Raw genomic sequence first — 21,988 nt, 5'->3', positions numbered from 1 at the left:
GGAAAGGTAAAGGCATCAGAGAGCCAATACTGTCGTTGCGGTTGATAATGGAAGCAAGACTAAAGAAAAATCAAAACACGATCATAGGATTTGTCGACCTGGAAAAACCGTTTGGCAAAGTAAAATGGTGCAAGATGTTTTAAATACTGAGGAAGGTAAGGGTAAGCTACAGGGAGAATATGGTAAAATATAAAATGCACAAGAGCCAAGAGGGTATAAGAATAGCGGAAGACCAAGAACGAAGTGCTCAGATTAAAAAGGATTTAAGACAGGGACTTGTTCTTTCGCACCTGCTATTCAGTCTGTATTTCGAAGAAGTAATGTTGGAAATAAAATAAAACATCAGGAGGGGAATTAAAATTCATGGTGAAATTACATCAATGATGCGATTCGCTTATGACATTATTTTCCTCAGTGATAGAGAAGAAGAATTCATGCTGAATGAAATGAAAAGTCGAATGTGTACAGAATACGGATTGAGAGTAAATCGAAGAAATAGGGAAGTAGTCAGATGTAGCAGAAGTGAGAACAGCGAGAAAACATGAGGACTGATGGTCACGAGGCAGACGAAGTTCAGGAATTCTTCTACATGGGCATCAAACAACCAACGACGGATGGAGAAAAGAGGACATCAAAAGCAGACTACCACTGGCAAAAAGAACATTCCTGGCCAAGATAAATCTACTAATATCAAACATTTGCCTTAATCTGACGAAGAACTTTCTGAGAGCGCATTTTTGGAGCACAGAATTGAGTGATAGTGAAAGATGGACTGTGGGGAAACCGGAACAGAGGGGAATCGAAGCGTCTGAGATGTGGTGCTACAGAAGAATACAGAACATTAGGTGGACTGATAAGATAATGAGGAGTTTCTACGCAGGATGGGAGAGGAAAGGAATATGTGGGAAACACTAACAAAAAGAAGGGAGAGGATGATAGGACATCTGTTTAGACATCAGGGAATAATTTCCGAGTTACTAGAGAGAGCTGTAGAGGGTAAAAACTGTAGAGGAAGACAGAGATTGGGATACATCCAGCAAATAATAGAGGACGTAGTTTGCAAGTGCTACTCTGAGATGAGGAGTTCGTCTCAGGAGTCGAATTCGTGAAGGACCGAGTCAAACCAGTCAGAGACCCATGACTGAAAAAAAATCGCTTGGTGCAGAAACGGAAGTAGTCATCATGATACGGAAAAAAAATTTGTCACTGATTGCAGAAACGGAAGTAGCCACCACTTGGGAGAGCCATCTTCGGAAGGGTGAGGGAATTTGACGCAGCTGCTAAAACGACGCACATCGGTATGTCTTCAACTGTGAGAGTTAGTCTTAACTGGGCAGTAATGCCATCTGGTGCTAAGTTACGTAAACATGCACATAGAACGCGTAAACCGTTACTTGCCAGCTGTAGCCGAAAGAAGGTAGAGTATGTTTTGTCTTTGTTTCTTCTAATAGTTAATATCTAGTTTCTGAGAGGTAAGACATTTCTTGTTATTTTAAAATACAGGTTTTAGTCATTGTGCCTATCTATGGGCATTGACACTCACGATTGTATAAGTTTTAATCATGTTAAGCTACGGGGGAGTGTGGAACTATAATTCCATGTAGGACATGCTTGTTGATGTAATTTGACGTATAGAGGCCACCGCGAGATGAAATATCTCACTTCAATTTCAGACTAATAAAAGAAGGTAGCTAAATGAGATACGTCAATGTATATTTAATGAAAGTCAAAATAACATGGCTTATAATTTTTATAAGAATTGAGTTCACCCGTTGAGATGCCGAGGACGTACAGCCGTGAAACAGAGAGAGCTTCTTGGGCAGCGGGTGAATTAAGAAATGCCGTTAGTACTGTTCATAATGGAACTTCTGTTAAACAGAGCGCCATCTAGGACAACATATGAGAGGCAAAGATCTGTGAGTATTATGTGGTAAATTCGGCGAAAATGGCTAAGAATGATACCGGTGTATTTCTTGTGCTATTTCTTGTCAGTGAATACAGTCGATGGTACAGTCTTGAAAACTATAGCTGTCTCTCCTGTCTGAAGAAGGGTTAGTTGTTTCACAGATATGCGAGAGACCAATTATTGAATATGCATATAATCGAGCCTTCTTCTTCATTTTTCTCGCTGTTTTACAAGAAAACTGATGTTATTGCTTTGTATGTGTTCCATAATTAATTTAACTGCTATTTTCGACATTTTCTTTTTGTAAACTATGTTGTTCAGTGTTTTTGTTTAATAAATATAATATTCAATACATATATTTTGTATTATAAGATGGGTGAAATTAAGTACCTTATACCATTCCTCGAGCCATTTTACTCGCTTACTGCGTCATTTTACCCTGTATGTTGGGTAAAGCGACGCAGTGCAATGATGTTATAATTATAATTTTTTTTCTAAAACGTGTAGCAGTACGTTTATGGTTTGAAGTTATGCTACAGTAAACACATGTCGCTAATGCTATACCAAAAATGGAGCCTGTAGGTATTATAGAATAAAGGTTAAAGACAAAATGCATTAGGTGAACTTTCCCTAACCGAATCCAACTGTACGGAGAAGGAAATGCGACAGGCGAAGTATGGACAAGAAAAGCGGATAAAGTCACTAGAAGCCTTCCTAAGAGACAATCTCCATTCCTTCCGAACTGACTTTACAAATGTAGACGAGATGTGGCTCAAATTCAAAGATATAGTAGCAACAGCAATTGAGAGACTCATACCTCATAAATTGGTAAGAGATGGAACTGATCACCCATGGTGCACAAAACAGGTATGAACGCTGTTGCAGAGGCAACGGAAAAAGCATGCGAAGTTCAGAAGAACGCGAAATACCGAGGATTGGCTAAAATTTACAGACGTGCGAAATTTGGCACGGACTTCAATGCGAGATGCCTTTAATAGGTTCCACAACGAAACATTGTCTCGAAATTTGGTAGAAAATCCGAAGAAATTCTGGTCATATGTAAAGTACACAAGCGGCAAGACGCAGTCAATACCTTTGCTGCGCAGTGCCGATGGTACTGTTACCGACGACTGTGCCGCTAAAGCGGAGTTATTTAACGCAGTTTTCCGAAGTTCCTTCCCAGGGAAGACGAATGGAATATTCCAGAATTTGAAACACGAACAGCTGCTAGCATGAGTTTCTTACAAGTAGATACCTTAGGGGTTGCGAAGCAACTCAAATCGCTTGATACGGGCAAGTCTTCAGGTCCAGATTGTATACCTATTAGGTTCCTTTCAGATTACGCTGATACAATAGCTCCCTACTTAACACTCATATACAACCGCTCGCTCACCGATAGATCTGTACCTACAGATTGGAAAATTGCGCAGGTCACACCAGTGTTTAAGAAGGGTAGTAGGAGTAATCCATCGAACTACAGACCTATATCATTGACGTCGGTTTGCAGTAGGGTTTGGAGCATATACTGTATTCAAACATTATGAATCACCTCGCAGGTAACGATCTATTGATACGTAATCAGCATGGTTTCAGAAAACATCGTTCTTGTGCAACGCAGCCAGCTCTTTATTCGCACGAAGTAATGGCCGCTATCGACAGGGGATCTCAGGTTGATTCCGTGTTTCTGGATTTCCGGAAGGCTTTTTACAACGTTCCTCAGAAGCGACTTCTAATCAAGCTGCGGGCCTATGGGGTATCGTCTCAGTTGTGCGACTGGATTCGTGATTTCCTGTCAGGAAGGTGGCAGTTCGTAGTAATAGACGGCAAATCATCGAGTAAAACTGAAGTGATATCAGGTGTTCCCCAGGGAAGCGTCCTGGGACCTCTGCTGTTCGTGATCTATATAAATGACCTGGGTGACAATCTGAGCAGTTTTCTTAGGTTGTTCGCAGATGATGCTGTAAATTACGGTCTAGTAAGGTTATCCGAAGACCAGTATCAGTTGCATAGCGATTTAGAAAAGATTGCTGTATGGTGTGGCAGGTGGCAGTTGACGCTAAATAACGAAAAGTGTGAGGTGATCCACATGAGTTCCAAAAGAAATCCGATGGAATTCGATTACTCGATAAATAGTACAATTCTCAAGGCTGTCAATTCAACTAAGTACCTGGGTGTAACAATTACGAACAACTTCAGTTGGAAAGACCACATAGATAATATTGTGGGGAAGGCGAGCCAAAAGTTGCGTTTCATTGGCAGTCCACTAAAGAGACAGCTTACACTACACTCGTTCGTCCTCTGTTAGAATATTGCTGCGCGGTGTGGGATCCTTACCAGGTGGGATTGACGGAGGACATCGAAAGGGTGCAAAAAATGGCACCTCGTTTTGTATTATCACGTAATAGGGGAGAGAGTGTAGCAGATACGCGAGTTGGGATAGAAGTCATTAAAGCAAAGACGTTTTTCGTCGCGGCGAGATCTATTTACGAAATTTCAGTCACCAATTTTCTCTTCCGAATGCGAAAATATTTTGTTGAGCCCAACCTACATAGGTAGAAATGATCATCGAAATAAAATAAGAGAAATCAGAACTCGAACAGAAAGGTTTAGGTGTTTGTTTTTCCCGCGCGCTGTTCGGGAGTGGAATGGTAGGGAGATAGTATGATTGTGGCTCGATGAACCCTCTGCCAAGCACTTAAATGTGAATTGCAGAGTGATCATGTAGATGTAGATGTAGATGAACATGTTCAAACAACCTTACAACAACGAGACGCTGTACAAAGCAGTCTCCACAACGATGACAACAGCAGTACAGAGACAAATCCTAGACAGAACCAGAGAGAGAGTAACAGGGTGACACATAAATTTAGTGCTAGTACAGGGAAGATCGATCCGTAGGTATCAAGTGGGGCCTGTACGCCGTGCCACTGCCTAAATACTAGCCACAGGGAATGCTATTGGCCGCCGTACTCACGTGGCAAGACGGTGGCGCTCTCATTGTGTGCTCTATCGGCTATCGAGGTCAATCTCCTCCGGTGGGTATTCAAACTCTACGGCGCCCGATGCCATAGTTTTCACCAGAGATGAATTCGTGGTGTGTCTCATCGAGCCGGTGAGAAAAAAGGCTACAACCCAGACCTATCCCTTCAGAAGATCATTTAAATTCATTTATTTCTGCTATCATGTTAGTTTGCTTTCCCAGTATCAGATTACAGCAACTATTTATAATTTTTCATTTCTTAGTCTAATCCCTCAGGCCTCATTTTAGTTGTCTACGTCCCATTACACTTATTTTACTTTTATCGATGTACATCTTATCACCTATTTTCAAGACGCTATTGCTCTTCCTATTTCTTTGCCGCCTCTGGCGGAATTGTAATATAATCAGCAAACTTCAAAGTTTTAAATATTTTTTCCTCAACCTTAAGTCTGTTTCATAATTTCTCCCCCGTTTCCTTCACAATTTGCTTAGTCTATCAATGGAACCACATCGAGTATAGGCTGTAGCCCTGTCTCAGACGCTTGTCAGCTACTGTTCTCCTTTCATGTCCACCGACTGTGTAATGTACTAGATTCGTTTTTGCAAGTTTCACTCCCTGTATTTTGTCACTACAACATTTCTGTGGAACCAAACTCAGCTTCTCCAAGATCTTCTTGTACCAGTTTTTCTATACTTGTGGAAGTAATTCGTCTCATTATTTTGAAACTATGATTAATGGAATTTATGGTTCCGTTATAGTCACACCTTTCTGCAGAACCATTCTTTTTAATTGTAAATGTTGTGTTCGTGTTGAAGCCTGAGGGTTTTGCGCCTATGTCATATTACATCGTCTTTTACCTCAAAAAGTACTCTCTTCTGCATGTCAGTGATTTGAACAAAAAAACAAGAAATATGCATTTTGATTATTAACATATACTATAATTACTGGATGCATACCAATTAAAGATACTGTGTAGGGCAAGAAATGCTCGTATGGACTTCAGCTACTTGGCTGCAAAGACTTACTTTTAAGATACAGACTCACTTATTGAAGCCGTTTAGCAAACTTTTTAATGCATGGGTCCAGGAAGACGTTGGTAAATTCTAGTAAATGTCGTCGATTTCCCTTTCTCCCTCGGCTTGATATTTATAGCATAAAACGTATTATCAGTTCTACAAGGCCACTGTACTGTTGCCCAAAATTACATGGATAGACACCACCGAACGCATATCACTCATCAGTACCCTCTAAGAGACCTCACCGCACTTTATTGGGATGCAAGGACGATTATAGTTTACAATTCTATCGTCAGTACTGACGATAAACAGAAACTTAGTAAACGAAGATCAAGCAAATCACTGTGGAGTTTTGAGAACAATGTGTGTGGTATTCACCATAAGCGACGCTCATTACAACAAAAATCAGGGTGGCCGGATACATGTTAACACTCCGCTGCACTTCAATTGGGATCGTTAACTTTAATCGCCGCTCCACTTCATCATGGGTTTCACAGTCTGTATGGGGATATTTAGTGCGATATGCATCCAGATTCATACAAACGATCTACGTATCCAGTCGACGGGGAGCTGTTACTGTTTTGGGTACCGGTGTAGAGCAAGCTTGCTATTACGTGTTCGACGGGTAGCAATTACGTAGTTATTAGCGTCTCGGAAAACGGTTACGTAATTGATGAACGTTTCTCGGTTGGGACCACATTCATAACATACTTTCTGAATGAAAACACAGGCGCCGTTCGACCGCAAATTTTTATCCTTTACTTTGTTTTACTATCGCGAGTTCGCCTGTAGAGACATTTTGAAGTACAAGGAGAAAAACGTCAGATCAGACATGTTACATGACATATCTTCATCGAAAAATTACAACGTATTGCAACCAGTTGGGGATATATGTATATATCAGTCTTTTCATCATCAGATATAAGTATGTGCGCGTGTGCGTGCGTGCGTGTGTATGTGTGTGTGTGTGTGTGTGTGTGTGTGTGTGTGTGTATGCGTTGTAATATTTCAAGGCGGACACATCATTCAAAATGTTTGAAACTTCCTGACTTTTTTTCACTTGCTCTTGGAAAGGACTCTGCAGCCTAAATGGCGAGAGCGAAATAAATAAATAATAAAAAAAACCTTATAGTCAAATACCTGCAATGATGTCTGCAGTAGTGGTACAAACTAAAATTCGCGCTTCAAAATACCGTAGTATGTAGCTAGAGAAGCCAGTTTATAAAGTGGAATATGATGCAGCAATTCCGTTTTTGTATTTGAAGGAAAAAAACTCGCCGATTTATTAGCAGTGTACATCAACAGCGCGCCGAAAATTGACACACGTCTCCCCTAAGTGGATAACGTAAAATAAGTAACTAGGTCTACCGAATCTGAAAAGTAATTTATGACACTTACGTAAATTGGGAAAGTAAAAAGGAAGAATTAGTGTTTGGCAACTTTAGTTTCTGCACAATTCGTGGCAACAGGTCCTTGATGGTAAAATTTCTGTCTGTTAACTAGAGAACGATTTAAAAAAACAAAATTTTGTTTAGAGCGCAGCGCTAAACGAGCACAGTAAAGACAGCTTTCTGAATTGGTTACTGGCGTGCTTCGATACGCCAAACATCGTTGCTACGCCGTTAGTTCCGCCGCAGCCGATACTGGCGCCACCGGAGAGTTGCTTTCACCTTTCACCGCTAGATGTTCGATGTTATTTGGTGCGAACAACCCTATTAATTGGCACTGTAATCAGGCGATATTGCAAATTGATCACGACGATTAAAAAATGAAAAAAAAACACAAATTTTTCGTGGAAATAAACCGAAGGCTACATCAGGTATACGCAAACAGATAACATGGCAAATCCTATGCACGAGTTAGTAACAGATGAGCACCATTCTGTACAAATGTCTGATGTTTGGGATCTCTGAAATATACTGAAAATCTTGAAACCACCTGGCCGCAAAATCATTACATCGCAAAACAACTTACGAAACAAAGTCCTTATCTCTGCATCATGCAATATATTTTATGTATTTACTAATATTAGTTTTAGTTGTTCTACAGTATCTATGACCTAATCTTCTCAGAGCACAATGAAGATCATAGTTTGAAAAGTCATCTACATTCTTACATCAAACATAATGTATTACATATACACATAAAAGTAGCTTAGACACAAACTATCAACGATGTTTCGCTCATGGTGAATAGTGCTGGAATTAAATAAAATTCAAAGAAATTATCTATTAAAAGAAATAAGTTTCCTGTAGCAGTTGTTTTTCATGTGTTTGTGTGTTTTGTGTTTTACGACATTTCGACCTTGGAACCATTCTCAACCAACCGCTCACATATCAGGAAAAAGCACAATTAGAGTACAAAGTACAAGGAAAACATTGATTATAGTCACCAGAATAAAATCAGATTAAAGACAGAATAAAACGGCAACTTATAATTTTTAACGTTAACTACATATGTTTTGCAGTATGGGCAATTCATGATTGGCCTGAGACACGTTACAGTAAAATAAAAATTGAACACTGTGTAATTACAGTTAAAAATAACAAGTAGGCGTTAGTCAAAGCGTAATATAATAAAATGGTTTATCACATTACCGGAATTGAGAGCTGCAGCCACAATATTCGGTTTATTACAAACGACAGCACACAGGGAAGTCACTTACCATTGCAAGTGAGCACTAAACTGTATGCAGCAACATACTGTGGTAAACGAGTCAAATATAAACCTGCATGGACTGATACAGTACTTGTAGTCTATGTTATCTAAGACATTAATCTTTGTTATGGATGTTAGGATGGGGGGGGGGGGTAGGAAGGATTGTTTTCTCTTTGTTCTGTGGACAGAAATCGTAATCGATACTTCAAATATAAGTTGTTCCAATAGCATTATTTGTGTGACAGTTATTAGACGCAGATTCCGAAATAAAACGATATAATGTACAGATTGCTATCTTTCTTCTAAAAAGGAGAGCCATTTGTAAACATAAAACAAAATGCTAAATAATCTAGCTGCTCGTAACACTACTTTTGTCACTTTCAATTCGATATTGTATGTGATAATATGTATCGATCAAGTCCATTTTCTTGCTCCTGGACACTTCTTAGACACATCACACAACAGGTCGCTCCCGGAAAAAAGCATCGAAACTGTGAAGGTGCAATACTTTATACTAGTAAGCAAACCTAAAATCTAGAAAAGCTGTTTAACGGTTCACAATAAATCTTACATGATTAATAAACATTCAGATAGACATGGGCTACATATTTTTTAAAACAGCAATTTACAGGCGAGGACTACTCAGGAGGGCGGCGTTATCAGGCGAGAGAAAACCGGCGTTTACATATCGGAGCGTGGAATGTCACATCCCTTAATCGGGCAGGTAGGCTAGAACATTTAAAAAGAGAAATGGATAGGTTAAAGTTAGATATAGTGGCAATTAGTGAACTTCTGTGGCAGGAGGAAGAAGACTTCTGGTCAGGTGAATACAGCGTTATAAGTACAAAATCAAATGGGGGTAATACAGGAGTAGGTTTAATAATGAATTAAAAAATAGGAGTACGGGTAAGCTACTACGAACAGCATAGTGAACGCATTATTGTAGCCAAGATAGATACGAAACCCAAGCCTACCACAGTAGTACAAGTTTATATGCCAACTAGCTCTGCAGATGACGAAGAAATTGAAGAAATGTATGATGAGATAAAAGAAATGATTCAGACAGTGAAGGGAGACGAAAATTTAATAGTCATGGGTGACTGGAATTCGATAGTAGGAAAAGGAAGAGAAGGAAAAGTATTAGGTGACTATGAAATGGGGGTAAGGAATGAAAGTGGAAGCCGTCTGGTAGAATTTTACACAGAGCATAACTTAATCATACCTAACACTTGGTACAAGAATCATGAAAGAAGGTTGTATACATGGAAGAGGCCTAGAGGTACTGGAAGGTTTCAGATAGATTATATAATGGTAAGACAGAGACTTAGGGACCAGGTTTTAAATTGTAAGACATTTCCAGGGCCAGATGTAGACTCTGATCGCAGTCTGTTGGTTATGAACTGTAGACTAAAACTGAAGAAACTGCAAAAGGAAACTTTAAGGAGATGGAACCTGGATAAACTGAAAGAACATGAGGTTGTAGAGAGTTTCAGGGAGAGCATTAGGGAACGATTGACAAGAACGGGGGAAAGAAATACAGTAGAAGAAGAATGGGTAGCTTTGAGAGCTGAAATAGTGAAGGCAGCAGAGGATGAAGCAGATTAAAACACGAGGGCTAATAGAAATCCCTAGGTAACAGAAAAAATACTGAATTTAATTGATGAAAGGAGAAAATATAGAAATGCAGTAAATTAAGCAGGCAAAAAGGAGTACAAACGTCTCAAAATGAGACCGTCAGGAAGTGTAAAATGATTAAGCAGGGATGGCTAGAGGACAAGTGTAAGGATGTAGAGGCATATATCACTAGGGGTAAGATAGATAATGCCTACAGGAAAATTAAAGAGATCTTTGGAGAAAAGAGAACCACTTGTATGAATATCAAGGGCTCATATGGAAACCCAGTTCTAAGCAAAGAAGGTAAAGCCGAAAGGTGGAAGGAGTACATAGAGGGTCTATACAAGGGCGATGCGCTTGAGGACAGTATTATGGAAATGGAAGAGGACGTAGATGAAGATGAAATGGAAGATATGATACTGCGTGAAGAATTTGACAGAGCACTGGAAGTCCTAAGTCGAAACAAGACCCCGGGAGCAGACAACACTCCATTAGAACTACTGATAGTCTTGGGAGAGCCAGCCCTGACAAAACTCTACCATCTGGTGAGCAAGATGTATGAAACGGGCGAAATACCCTCAGACTTCCAGAAGAATGGATACAGCACATTCGCCGGGAAAGCCTCAGATCACATAAGAATGTAATAATTCCAATCCCAAAGAAAGCAGGTGCTGACAGATGTGAAAATTACCGAACTATCAGTTTAGTAAGTCATGGCTGCAAAATACTACTAACACGAATTCTTTACAGACGAATGGAAAAACTGATAGAAGCCGACCTCTGGGAAGATCAGTTTCGATTCAGTAGAAATGTTGGAACACGTGAGGCAATACCGAAACCTACGACTTCTTTTAGAAGATAGGTTAAGGAAAGGCAAACCAACGTTTCTAGCATTTGTAGCCTTAGAGAAAGCTTTTGAGGATGTTGACTGGAATACTCTCTTTCAAATTCTGAAGGTGGCAGGGGTCGAATACAGGGAGCGAAAGGCTATTTACAATTGGTACAGAATCCAGATGGCAGTTATAAGAGTCGAGGGACATGAAAAGGAAGCAGTGGTTGGGAAGGGAGTAAGACAGAGTTGTAGCCTATCACCGATGTTATTAAATCTGTATATTGAGCTAGCAGTAAAGGAAAGAAAAGAAAAATTCGGAGCAGGAATTAAAATCTATGTAGAAGAAATAAAAACTTTGAGGTTTGCCGATAACATTGTAATTCTGTCAGAAACGGCAAAGGACCTGGAAGAGCAGTTGAATGGAATGGACAGTGTCTTGAAAGGAGGATATAAGAGGAATATAAACAAAAGCAAAACGAAGATAATGGAATGTAGTCGAATTAAATCGGGTGATGCTGGGGGAATTAGATTAGAAAATGAGACGCTTAAAGTAGTAAATGAGTTTTGCTATTTGGGGAGCAAAATAACTGATGAAAGTCGAAGTAGAGAGGAGCCAAATGTAGACAAGCAATGGCAAGGGAAGCGTTTCTGAAGATGAGAAATTTGTTAACATCGAGTATATATTTAAGTGTCAGGAAGTCGTTTCTGAAAGTATTTGTATGGAGTGTAGCCGTGTACGGAAGTGAAACATGGACGATAAATAGTTTAGACTAGAAGAGAATAGAAGCTTTCGATATGTGGTGCTACAGAAGAGTGCTGAAGACTAGATAGGCAGATCACAAAACTAATGAGGAGGTACTGAATAGAAATGGGGGGAAGAGAGAGTTGTGGCACAACTTGACTAGAAGAAGGGATCGGTTGGTAGGACATGTTCTGAGGCATCAAGGGATCATCAATTTAGTATTGGTGGGCAGCGTGCAGGGTAAAAATCGTAGAGGGAGACCAAGAGATGAATACACTAAGCAGATTCAGAAGGATCTAGGTTGCAGTAGGTACTGGACGAATAAGCTTACATAGGATAGAGTATCATGCATTAAACCAAGGCCACAACAACAGCAACATATATTCTTCATGCATAATTTTAAATAAAACGTATGTACACAGCCATATGTTGTTTGTTTTCTTCCTCAAAATTGATTTTAAAAGAGCAGTAGCAGTCATGATAGATTGTCTGGATACAAGTATCAAAATTACAAAGATAAAAATATAAAATATTGTTCCACCACGTCCAGCCCAAGTCGGCGCATTCCGACAGATACACGCGACAACTTCACAATGATAACTAGTTTCACGCCATATTACTGGGTTATAAATTCTGCATTTATATCCTTTTGTAAGTGAGGTGCTAGATAAGTTGGATTCATGAAGCCATAAAGAACACTGCACACATTCTACACCGGTATACGACTGCATAATGACTACTAGAATAACTCATTCGTTCATGCTACGTAGCGGGAACGTCGAGAATTAACAGTGTTAAGTGGCAATAAAACTGGAGGCTACATTGCATTCTGTGCTGTATCAAACATGTCTGTTTCATTGAAACCGGGTTTTAATGTATGTTGGAAGGTCTGAGAATGGCTTCACAGCCTAAATGTCTTAGTATGCAAAATAAAATGGAAATGAAAGACTATCTTCTTTTTGTCTTCTGCTTTTTTCTTGCTCCCGATTTTCCTACAGGGTCGACATTGTAGTATGGGCTGAGAAATTTTAGAAAGACATTTGGTGTTGGTATGCCCTTCCTGACGCCAACATTTACCATGGGACGGAATCTGTGTACCCCATCTGACTACGTCTGGAATACAGATACGATGGTGAACGTTTTCTAAGTGTTTTCGTAGCTTGTGTCTGAGCCGGCACCTGGCCACCGCCGTTGTATTTACTTAGTTGGGTGTGTAAAACCATCTACAAAGCGCATTCATGCTTGCCAGCTCACCAGCATTCGCCGTTAATCCTATTTCGAATCGGGTTCCGGGTCGACACGCCACCCGTATCCTGGAAGAGGTGCTTTAATGCGCTCGGCTGTCCGGGTTTGCGGGAGCGGGGTTGGGAGGTGAAAATGAAAAACAGCCAATGCAAGAAAAATGTGTTGACGCCGTTGCAAATAAGTAAAGTATTCCTTTACATCTCGCGGAAAATTATTGTGTAAATAAAGAAACCTAGACAATGAAAGAGTTTAAAATAATAGTAGCTATGTTGTTCCCATCTATCTTGTATTCACTCCGTGCTACGTTTGATACCGATTCCAATTAAATACAAGCCATAATAGCATCATAGTCTCAAGATTGCTACATTAATTATTAATACACTGAAGAGCCAAAGAAACCGGCACACCTGCCTAATATTGTGCAGGGCCCCCGCGAGCAAGCAGGAGTGCCACAAACGACGTGGAACGGAATCGACTAATGTCTGTAGTAGTGCTGGAGAGAACTGACACCATTAATCCTGCAGGCCTGACCATAAATCCGTAAGCGTACGAGGGGATGGAGATCTCTTCTGAACAGTAGCCCTTCGGCTGCGAAAGCCCGTATCGGTGATGTTTCGTTGAATGGTTCGCACGCTGACACTTGTTGATCGTCGAGCACTGAAATCTGCAGCAATTTGCGGAAGGGTTGCACTTTGTCACGTTGAACGATTCGCTTCAGTCTTCGTTGGTCCCGTTCTTGCAAGATGTTTGTCCTTCAGCAGTGATGTCGGAGATTTAATATTTTACAGGATTCCTGATATTCATAGGACACTCGTGAAATGGTGTAAGGGAAAATCCCCACTTCATCACTACCTCGAAGATGCTATGTCCCGTCGCTCGTGCCCCGACTATAACACGATCTACAAATTCACTTTTGTAGCAGCAGTAACTGATGTGACAATTGTGCTAGACGTTGTCTTATATAGGCATTGCCGTCCGCAGCGCAATATTTGCCTGTTGGCGCTTCAGTGTATATTACTAGACGTTTGGATTAGATGTCACATGCACGTTCATTTTTAGAGCAATGTAAACCACAAGTATATACATGTTACTAACCACATCTGACAACGTTTTGAATACCACTAACACTAACGCTGTTTACAAAGGATGGCAAAAAAAGTGAAGCATTCAGATAACATGTTCTGATGTCAATGTAATTTCGAACATGCACGCTGCATCGACTGGTATGAAAATGAAGAGAGCTACAATTGTCTGTGAAAGGTAGAACAGTCACCAGACTGCATTAATTTTGTTCGTGTTTAGGGTTGTCATCAGGCTTGCACTGCATGTAAGAAGAGTGAGAGACGTCAAATGTTGAGTGATCATTGAGAAAGACATACAAATGTCGCGTACTCGTGCATGCCAGCGTTAAAACATTTTTCATATGGTTCTGAGCACTATGGGACTTAACATCTGAGTTTGTCAGTCCTCTAGACTTAGAAGTACTTAACCCTAAATAACCTAAGGACATCAGACACATCCATGCCAGAGGCAGGATTCGAACCTGCGACCGCAGCAGCAGCGTGGTTCCAGGCTGAAGCGCTTAGAACCACTCGGCCACCGGGGCCGGCATGACAGCGTTATCAGCTCCTGCCAGAGTTTGGAAGGGTTCTTACTGCGGCTATTAATTTGACCGGATGCTTGAATCGCGCAATATCCAGGTTTAAGTGGCACTCGGATGTGACAGTGGCCCAGTGTTGAACTGAAAGAAAATTTGAGGGCAGACAGATTTGTCAGTTTTCTCTTCAGGTTCTGGGCGTTTCTATTTTTTGTCAGGCAATCTAAATGAAATTAAGGTATATTTTACTATCAGTTATCAGTACAGTGTAACATGCACTTGTTGTACTAATGTGTGATTTATGTAAGACAACAAGTTTTGGTATGGTATGGTCCCATTATCTATATCTTACCACTAATTTATCATTAGGCATAAATGAAATAATAATAATAGTAGGAATTTGATAATGGCATTATTGCATCCCGAAAGATGCAAAATAAATCACAAATTTGGGCAACTATTTCCGATGTAGGGATGCAGTTGTTCTATGGCTTCACAACAGATATCATAATTAGCTTCAGTGTTGGAATATTTTTGAGAATTCTGCATATTTCTGAACAATAGGTGGATATACTGACGAAGAAACAATCTGAGAACGTGCATTTGAATCACAGGTTCAAAATGGTTCAAATGGCTCTGAGCACTATGGGACTTAACATCTATGGTCATCAGTCCCCTAGAACTTAGAACTACTTAAACCTAACTAACCTAAGGACATCACACAACACCAAGTCATCACGAGGCAGAGAAAATCCCTGACCCCGCCGGGAATCGAACCCCAGAACCCGGGCGCGCGAAGCGAGAACGCTACCGCACGACCACGAGCTGCGGACCTGAATCACAGCACCGTATGGTAATGAATCATGGGCTGCAGGAACAGTGGGAAAGAAAAGAATCAAATCGAAGTATTTGAGATGTAGTGCAGTAGAAGGACATTGAAAATTAAGTGAACTGATAAAATAAAGAATAAGGAGAATCAACGAAGAAAGGTGCATATTGGAAACACTGAAAAGAAGGAAGGAGAGGATGGCAGACGTACGTTTAATATCAGAGAACAACTTCCGTGGTATTAGGAGTTGTGGAGGATAGAAACTATAGGGGAATGCAGAGATTGGATTACATCAAACAAATAACTGTGGGGATAGGGTCCAAGTGCTACCCTTAGAGGAGGAGGAGGATATTAGTGTTTAACGTCCCCTCGACAACGAGTCATTAGCGACGGAGCACAAGCTCAGATTATGGAAGTACGGGGAAGGAAATAGACCGTACCCATTCGAAGGCACCATCGCGGCATTCGACTGAAGCGATTTCGAGAAATCAAAGAAAACCTAAATCAGGATGGCCAGATTGGGGTTTGGACCGTCGTGCTTCCGAATGCGACTCCAGTGTGCTAACCACTGCACCACCTCGCACGGTTCTACAGAGAGACGAAGAGGTTGGCATAAGAGAGGAAATGGTGACGGGCGCATTTAAGCGGGCAAAATTCTACTGACAAAAAACGGGTTTAAGTTGCTTTTAAAACATTTCTGGCGAACTGTTTGCAATTTGTATTGATGGTGTTGGAGACTATGAGAGAAAATTTACTGGAGAAGCTGCCCGGGGACTGGGTGTTTGTGTTGTCATAATGTCATTATCATCATCATAATCATCTGTGGCAGCGGCTAGTGTGGACTGTGAAAAAAATGGACTGTGTGGTAATTGGGACTTTGTACGGGCGCTGATGACCGCCCCGTTGAGTGCCCCACGAACCAAACCATTATCATCATCATCATCATCGCTGAAGACACTATCGTCTATAAGAAGTATACAGTGGTGAAAGACTGTAGCGATTAGCGGGAAGACTGAGCTGGAGAGAATCAAAGATTATTGAAGGGACTGGCAGTTGAACAAGAATGGAAGTAAGTATAACATTTTGCCCGTAAACAGGCGGAAAGCTACAATACTGTTCGATTACACCAGTGGTTGTGAACCTGGGGATGATTACCAGATGGTGTGTAACATGAAACTTACTGAGGAGAAAAAAGAAACGAAGTTCAATTATGTTTCGGCCACTAAACTTATTCTTAGAAGACCGCTACTTCCAGAACTATTATCTAACGGTAGTATTGATTACCTACTTTATCAACAATTTTATTTTTTCAAGGACAAGCATAACGCGTGACACTATACGGTGGAGGCTTAATATTGCGAAATGGACGTACCATTATCTTCCTCAGGTAGTCCAGTCGCTACACACGTATTTTGTACTATGCATCTATGACAGTAAATTGCTTCATTATTTACTTGGCAGCGATGTAGCAAAAACAGCTCCGTTATTTAGTTCAAAAAACACGATACAGCCATAACTATGTAGTGGCTACTACTCTTTCGTGGGGTCTACACATATTATTATTATTATTAGTGGCAGCGGTCTGTCACAAAGCTCTGGTTTCCTGAAGTCTTCCAATTTTCGTTATATCAGAAATAAGGAGTCAAAGGATTATGGCACGTGCGCAGCATATCGTACAGTGCCCTTTTGAGTAAAAGTGTAATTATAAAGAATCAATACATTCTGAATCGTGAGATGTAAACACTCATATCTTAAGTCTCTTTCGGTCCATTATGGCTGGGGGACATCGGCTGGTATGTATTTCTTGATTCAAAAAGCTTTACCAACAGCCGTATGTTATGGTTTATTTTATTGTATATCTCAAATGCTACTGGTTTCGGCAACACAATATTGCCATCTCAAGCCCCTGCATAATAAAGGAGTATACATGTAGTGATAGAAGGATGTACAGTTCACGTTTACAATTCACAGGTATTTATAATGTATTACAAAAGAACTTGTAATATGAGAGATCGGTTAGTCTGTTAATAGGGTGCAGTGGAGGTCGTCATATTGGTTGTGAATACCTAGACGGTGGTCACTGTTATTGCTGTCATTATTTCTTTGACGGAACATGTTCACCGATACGGGGTTTTTCAAAGTGATAGAGACGGATCGCTTAGTGAGACATTAAGTTTGGTAGCGACTCACTGTATTCAAGTGGGACGATCTCTGTTATAACTTTAGTACCGTTTCGGCTAGAATAACCCCTACTGATATTGGCACGTCAGGGTTTAGTCGTACATAATTATTGGGGATTATTGTAATAAATTCATATTGTTATTTTGAGTACTTTTCTTTGGATGATAGGTGAAAGTTTGCTTAGCAATATTTGTATACCACTACATTATGTAAGCCCTTACATGTTGCACCATTGTTTCCGACACTATACAGTTCTTTTCCTGTACGTTTTGTCATCTAAGATTCTTAGCATGAATGTAATTTTTCAACTTTATTATTAAGCACTGATTGTACCTAAAGCTTACTATCTAACTTTCTTATAACCTCGTAGATCTTGCTTTCTGCAGCTCCTTGTATCCATTTTATAGCAGTCTACTCCTATGATAGACAGCATTTAACAGTGATCATGTTTTGAGATTATTGGTATCTTTTACGCTAGTTTTATACATAGGAAAATGAAGTATTTTGTGTTCCCTTGGCCTTTTAGACCCAAACTTACAATCCCCAATTCACTCGTGGGAATTCGATATGTCTTTACCACACCTGACGAGCATGATTAGGACCCGGTTAGTTTATGAGCTTGTAGCGTGCTTCTTACTCCTCCATACAGTTTAGAGAGTTTGGATTGATGTTTTTACTATTGATGCGTTTTGGTATTCATAGAGATAGAAGATGCTGCTCCGTTTTTGGGCTTCAACTCACCCGAAATCGATGACACTGGCGTTACTTCTCGACGTAATCGCCCTGCAGACGTACACATTTTTCACAACGCTGACGCCGTGATTCCATGGCAGGGGCGAAGGCTTCTTTAGGAGTCTGTTTTGACCACTGGAAAATCGCTGAGGCAATAGCAGCACCGCTGGTGAATGTGCGGCCACAGAGACTGTCTTTCATTGTTGGAAAAAGCCAAAAGTCACTAGGAGCTAGGTCAGGTGAGTAGGGAGCATGAGGAATCACTTGAAAGTTGTTATCACGAAGAAACTGTTGCGTAACGTTAGCTCGATGTGCGGATGCGTTGTCTTGGTGAAACAGCACACGCGCAACCCTTCCCGGACGTTTTTGTTGCAGTGCAGGAAGGAATTTGTTGTTCAAAACATTTTCGTAGGATGCACCTGTTACCGTAGTGCCCTTTGGAACGCAATGGGTAAGGATTACGCCCTCGCTGTCCCAGAACATGGACACCATCATTTTTTCAGCACTGGCAGTTAACCGAAATTTTTTGGTGGCGGTGAATCTGTCTGCTTCCATTGAGCTGACTGGCACTTTGTTTCTGCATTGAAAAATGGCATCCACGTGTCATCCATTGTCACAACCGACGAAAAGAAAGTCCCATTCATGCTGTCGTTGCGCGTCAACATTGCTTGGCAACATGCCACACGGGCAGCCATGTGGTCGTCCGTCAGCATTCGTGGCAACCACCTGGATGACACTTTTCGCATTTTCAGGTCGTCATGCAGGATTGTGTGCACAGAACCCACAGAAATGCTAACTCTGGAGGCGATCTGTTCAACAGTCATTCGGCGATCCCCCAAAACAATTCTCTCCACTTTCTTGATCATGTCGTCAGACCAGCTTGTGCGAGCCTGAGGTTGTTTTGGTTTGTTGTCACACGATGTTCTGCCTTCATTAAACTGTCGCACCCACGAACGCACTTTCGACACATCCATAACTCCATCAACACATGTCTTCTTCAACTGTCGATGAATTTCAATTGGTTTCACACCACGCAAATTCAGAAAACGAATGATTGCATGCTGTTCAAGTAAGGGAAACGTCGCCATTTTAAGTATTTAAAACAGTTATCATTTTCGCCGCTGGCGGTAAAATTCCATCTGCCGTACGGTGCTGCCATCTCTGGGACGTATTGACAAGGAATGCGGCCTCATTTTAAAACAATGCGCATGTTTCTATCTCTTTCCAGTCCGGAGAAAAAAAATCGGAGGCCTTAGAACTTGAATGCACCTCGTATAGTGGTCTTCACATACTCATTTACCTTTTATTCTTTTCCGTATCCACTTACCGCATCACTACAGAACTTGTTAGTCTTAGTATTTAGATTGTTTGGCATCTACAGATACATCGTGTCAGGAGTTCTTTATACTCCCAATTTGTATGAAGTAGTCGGCTGTGTACTTCCTGGACTCGCCCTGCTTAAGTAGGATTTGACTTTCTTGTTTTTAGTTCGCTGTGGCAATGCTAACCAGTTCAGGGATATCAATGAAACCAATCATCTCTTTTACTGCGAGTTACTGTATAAATTAGGCCACCAGTTAGTTGTCAATATTCGTAGTGCTCACTGTGCATGCTATTTTCTCTTAATATGTCGATTGCCATTGGGTTTTGTGTCAAGTTTATTTTTGACACTGTGAGAACTATTTGTCTAACCATCCATGATATTGCCTAGGCTGTACATATGCAAACTATTGTAATTCATACCTTATTATGTGAAATTTTACTTTAAATAAACGTGTGGGACTCATACGCACTAGGCGATCCCTCATCTAAAATAATTTTATAGAATTTCATCATTTTTTTAAAAAATGAAGCGCTTTGTTTGTACGGGTACTTGGCTGTACGCTGTCTAGTGCTGATCTTTTTAACGATTTTACGTGCTACCTAGAATGTCTGTCATGTAGAATAGTTTTATGAATAACAAATATGTAAAGACGTTTTAATCTATTGTGCTAGACATACAGAGAGATTTGGTTTAACGCTATATATATATATATACATATGTTTTAGCATATTTTTTCTGGATGTACACATAGACTTCATTTAACGATAATATTTCCATAATTTTTAAGTTTAAGCGCTGTTATGAATACCTGTTATTTGTAAACGTGAACTGTACACCTTTATATCATTATATGTATACTCCTTTATTATGCAGGGGCTGAAGATGGCAATATTGCGTTGCCAAAAGTGGTAGCAATTGTGTAATAAAATAAATGAAGACATACGGCTGTTGGTAAAGCTTTTGAATCTAGAAACTAATTTCTTAATGTCGTTATCTTTTAGCCGTTATCATTGTATTCAGGTGCGATACTTACTTAACTGTAAGTTTTGCAATCACGACGCCGTAAAATGGCTAATGTCAAGTAGGCCGTCTTCCCCCAATACTACACTCAGCAGAAAGGAAAATTTTCTCGTACTGTTTTCCAGTAATATGTTTAGTTGGAGTCAGGTTAACCATTTACAATTTCAGTCTTGTCGTGCCTGGGCAAACTAAAATATGTATTGTTATTCCTCAGTTCTACAAATTGGTCTCCAGATAGTGATTTATAGAAAGAGCGAAAGTCATTCTACATCTAAGTGATACTTGGAAAATATTGTGGACTTTAAAATCTGTGTAATACAACTGAAACATCAAAATTAATACAGTCTGTGCAAGTAAGACACGCTACTTTGTCTCTCCTGTCTCATCACTTATTTTGGTTCTCAGTGTGTGAGCACTGAAACATTCTAACATAACAAATATTTGAACGGTGAAACATAACAATGTTGCCAATCTTGAACTTCGCCATTGCTAAACTTACGTCATTTACGAAAATACAACTGCCGATATTGCAACGAGGTTAAGGAGATCAGGTGATATGAGGGAGTGCTGTACATGAAGGTTTAAAGCCCTGAGAAACAAATAATCAAAATACCTAATATTCAGCAAGCCAAAACACATTTCATACAACAGTCATCACTATACAACCATAGATGAACGTCAGACGTTATCGATAGTGAAAAATTAACCTACATAGGGTGGAGTAGTAGAGCTACCTGTCTCATTCTATTGTTTGGCCAAAGAGAGAGTATAATTCTAAGCAGAATTTGAGTGAAAGTCTGCGCGCCTCTCTCTTTAAGTTTCCTTGATAATTTAACCTTTGTCACTTTTCTCCTAAAGTATCGTTTCTTTGACCATCCTGTGCAATATTAGATGGGACAGTTCTTCAACCTCGTCAATTGTTGTGATTCTCAGTTTTTATATAAAGCTGGTCGTTGCTCTCCTAAATACTACTTTCGTTGTTTTCGTCGCAGCTTTATCATTAACCTGAGATCGTACACATATATGTACTGAAGTAACTGTACCCATAATTTACTGAAATAAATTTTTAATAACGTTACTACATTCAGGAAACATTTCATTGATGACTGACAGGCACTTAAATGTGATTTGCAGAGTAGCCATGTAGATGTAGATGTAGATTTGAAAACAATATTAGGATTTTTTTAGTTAAAACTTAGACTTTCATTGTAAAAATAATGCTCCAACAGCCGTTCTTTTATAGGCTTTTTATTTAGGTTACCAGTTTCGACTCCGTAATGGAGCCATAGTCAGGCCCTGAAGCATGGCTGC

The sequence above is a fragment of the Schistocerca nitens genome, chromosome 2 (genome assembly GCF_023898315.1).
Source record: "Schistocerca nitens isolate TAMUIC-IGC-003100 chromosome 2, iqSchNite1.1, whole genome shotgun sequence".
NCBI lineage: Eukaryota > Metazoa > Arthropoda > Insecta > Orthoptera > Acrididae > Schistocerca > Schistocerca nitens.
The sequence above is the reverse complement of the archived record's forward strand: the minus strand, read 5'-3'. Positions refer to the sequence as shown.